The sequence below is a fragment of the Acomys minous genome (assembly GCF_964271855.1).
Source record: "Acomys minous genome assembly, chromosome: 7".
Classification (NCBI taxonomy): domain Eukaryota; kingdom Metazoa; phylum Chordata; class Mammalia; order Rodentia; family Muridae; genus Acomys; species Acomys minous.
The window spans coordinates 39,093,011-39,096,535 of record NC_140488.1 but is presented as its reverse complement, the minus strand read 5'-3'; the positions used below and the strand labels follow the sequence as shown (position 1 = coordinate 39,096,535).

The 3,525-nt window shown below is 41.6% G+C and overlaps 1 pseudogene across 1 annotated transcript; it reads right to left on the bottom strand.

The window, feature by feature from the left end:
* Positions 1 to 253: 253 nt before the first annotated feature.
* Positions 254 to 3,294, bottom strand: LOC311602150 (heat shock cognate 71 kDa protein-like; annotated as a pseudogene). Its single transcript has 2 exons — positions 1,773 to 3,294; positions 254 to 950 (listed from the first exon to the last, which is right to left on the bottom strand). The product of its transcript is annotated as a heat shock cognate 71 kDa protein-like (transcript).
* Positions 3,295 to 3,525: the final 231 nt, after the last annotated feature.

Sequence of the window (3,525 nt, the reverse complement as noted above, 5' to 3'; positions counted from 1 at the left end):
TGCAACAGCCCTTGACATGTTATTTCCACTTTAAAGATAATGGCATTATATCACAGAGTAGTTAAATATCTTAGCAAAGCCATACCGTTTATAATTTTTGAAAGATAAATTAAAATCCAAGATTGTTTCACTTACTGAAACAGAAGTGCTCTGAAAAATTACATCACATGACAATATGTTATTTACCTTTAAGCAAAATGTAGGCAGACACATCTTCATGTCCTTAAACTAACAGACTTTTCGCGCGTGTGTGTGTGGTGCCAATTTAAATAATTTTATTAGACACTGCATTTTCTACCTAGGAGAGATACAGTGTTATAAAGTGCAATGTTCTTTCCCTGTGCTCATGTTCCATGTTCAAGTATTGAGAATGACCAGTTTAATTTAACTGCCATGTAACTTGCTAAATAAATTTGGGTCCTTCAAATGTTTCCCTGTGGAAGAATGTTACACCTCTACTTGGGACTGACTTAATCCACCTCCTCAATGGTGGAGCCTGAAGAACCATCACCCGATGGAGGTGCTACCCCACCAGGGAAGCCACCAGGCATCCCTCCAGGCATGCCACCAGCACTCTGGTGCAGCCTGGTAATAATGGGGTTGCAAACTTTCTCCAGTTCTTTCTGCTGGTGTTCAAACTCCTCCTTCTCTGCAGTCTGATTCTTATCCAGCCAACTGATGATTTCATTACACTTGCCAAGAATCTTTTGTTTGTCCTCATCATTGATCTTGCCTTGAAGTTTCTCATTTTCGACTGTTGCTTTCATGTTGAAGGCATACTACTCCAGTGACTTCTTGGAGAAAACATCATCTCTCTGCTTCCCATCTTCAGCTTTGTATTTCTCAGCTTCTCGGACCATACTCTCCATATCCTCATGGCTCAAATGTCCCTTGTCATTGGTAATGGTGATCTTGTTCTCCTTTCCTCTGCTCTTATCTACAGCGGAAACATTGTGTTCCAGGCTCTTCCCCACTTTTTCTTCTAACTGATTTAGTGTCTCTGGTTTTATGCTGAGGTCTTTAATCTACTTGGACTTGAGTTTTGTACATGGTGACAAATATGGGGCCAATTGCATTTTTCTACATGTAGACATCCAGTTAGACCAGCACCATTTGTTGAAGATGCTATCCTTTTTCCATCGAATAGATTTGGCTTCTTTGTCAAAAATCAAGTGACCATATGTGTGTCGATTCATTTCTGGGTCTTCGATTCGATTCCATTGATCCACTGGACTATTGCTGTGCCAGTACCCTGCTGTTTTAATTACTGTTGCTCTATAATTCAGCTTGAGATCAGGAATGGAGATTCCTCCACAGGATCTTTTATTATATAGGGTTGTTTTAGCTATTCTGAGATTTTTGTTTTTCCATATGAATTTGAGAGTTGATCTTTCAATGTCTTTAAAATATTGTGTAGGTATTTTTATAGGGATTGCATTGAATCTGTAGATTGCTTTTGGTAAGATGGCCATTTTTACTATGTTAATTCTCCCGATACACGAACAAGGGACATTATTTGGCTATGTCCCCTTGATGGGGAGGCCTGATGGCTCTCAGAGGAAAAATAGCAGACTACCAAGAAGAAACTTGATACCCAAGCATCATATTCAAGGGGAGGAGGTCCCCGTCAGTCGTCAGTCACAGTCATAGGGAAGGGGAGAGGGGTGAAAGCGGGGGGGGGGGGTATAGGAGGATGCATGGGATGGGATAGTAACTGAAATGTAATATGAGTGATTTTATTTTTCAATAAAAAAGCATTAAAAAAAAGAAACATTGAGGATCCCATTGGTATCAATGACAAAGGTGACTTCAACCTGAGTGACACCGTGGGGTCCTGGATGTATGGCTTTGAGCTCAAACTTTCCAAGCAGGTTATTATCCTTGGTCATGGCCCTTTCACTTTCATACACCTGAATGAGGACACCAGGTATATGAGTGATGAAGTGGTGTAAGTGATGAAAGTCTGTGTCTGCTTGGTGGGAATGGTAGTATTGTGCTTGATGAGGACAGTCATGACTCCACCAGCAGTTTCAATACCAAGGGAAACAGGAGTGACAACCAAGAGCAGCAAATCCTGAACATTCTCAGACTTGTCTTTAAATAGAATGGCTGTCTGGACAGCTGCACCATAAGCAAAGCTTCATCAGGGTTAATGCTCTTATTCAGTTCTTTTCCATTGAAGAAGTCTTGCAGAAGCTTCTGAATCTTGAGGAATCTAGTAGAACTGCCAACCAGGACAATATCATGGATCTGTGACTTGTCCAGTTTGGAATCTCAAAGGGCCTTTTCTACAGGGTCCAGTGTGCCACGGGATAGGTCAGTATTCAATTCTTCAAATCAAACCCAAGTAATGGAGGTATAGAAGACTATTCCCTCATAAACAGAATCAATCTCAATACTGGTCTGTGTGCTGGAGGAGAGGGTGTGCTTAGCCCATTCACAGGCAGTACGGAGATGCCTGACAGCTCTCTTCTTCTCACTGATGTCCTTCATATGCTTTTGTTTAAACTCGGCAATTAAGTGATTGACAATTCTGTTATCAAAGTCTTCTCCACCCAAGTGGGTGTCTCTAGCTGTTGATTTGACTTCAAAAGTTCCATCCTCAACAGTGAGGATTGACACATCAAAACTACCACCTCCCAAGTCAAAAACCAACACATTCTTTTCTGCTTCAACCTTCTTATCTAAACCATAAGCAACAGCAGCAGCAGTTGGTTCATTGATAATTCGAAGTACATTGAAGCCAGCAATAGTTCAAGCATCTTTCATTGCCTGTTGTTGAGAGTCATTGACGTAAGCTGGCACTGTGACCACGGCATTAGTAACAGTCTTCCCAACATAGGCTTCTGCAACTTATTTCATCTCAGTCAGAATCATAGAGTACACTTCCTCTGGGTAGAAACTTTTGGTCTCCCCTTTGTATTCTACTTAGACCTTGGGCCTGCCAGCATCATTCACCACCATGAAGGGCCAGTGTTTCATACCAGACTGAACAACTGAACAACAGCATCATCAAACATACGTCCAATCAGATGTTTGGCATCAAAAACTGTGGTGATGGGGTTCATTGCAACCTGATTCTTGGCAGCATCTCCAATCAATCATTCTGTGTCGGTAAAAGCAACATAGCTCAGTGTAGTACAGTTACCCTGGTCATTGGCAATTATTTCCACCTTTCCATGCTGGAAGACACTCACACAGGAGTAGGTGGTGCCAAGATCAATGCCAACTTCAGGTTCCTTAGACATGGTTGCTCTCATGTAGGCCCAACTATGCTGACAAAGAGACCACACAAACCCCGAAAGTTGCCAGTGCATTTAATGAGCAACTAACAGATTTTTAAAAACTGTCGTGTTTTGTTTACCCAACTCTGAAATCTCAGTCTGGTAGCTCTTGTTTTTTTTCTGTTGCTGTGATAAAAATATCTGAATAAAGCAGAGGCTTATTTGGGCTCACATTTCAAGGCACAGGCCACCATGGTAGAGAAATCCAGCTTGAAGTAGCTTGACATATTGCAAGCAAGTT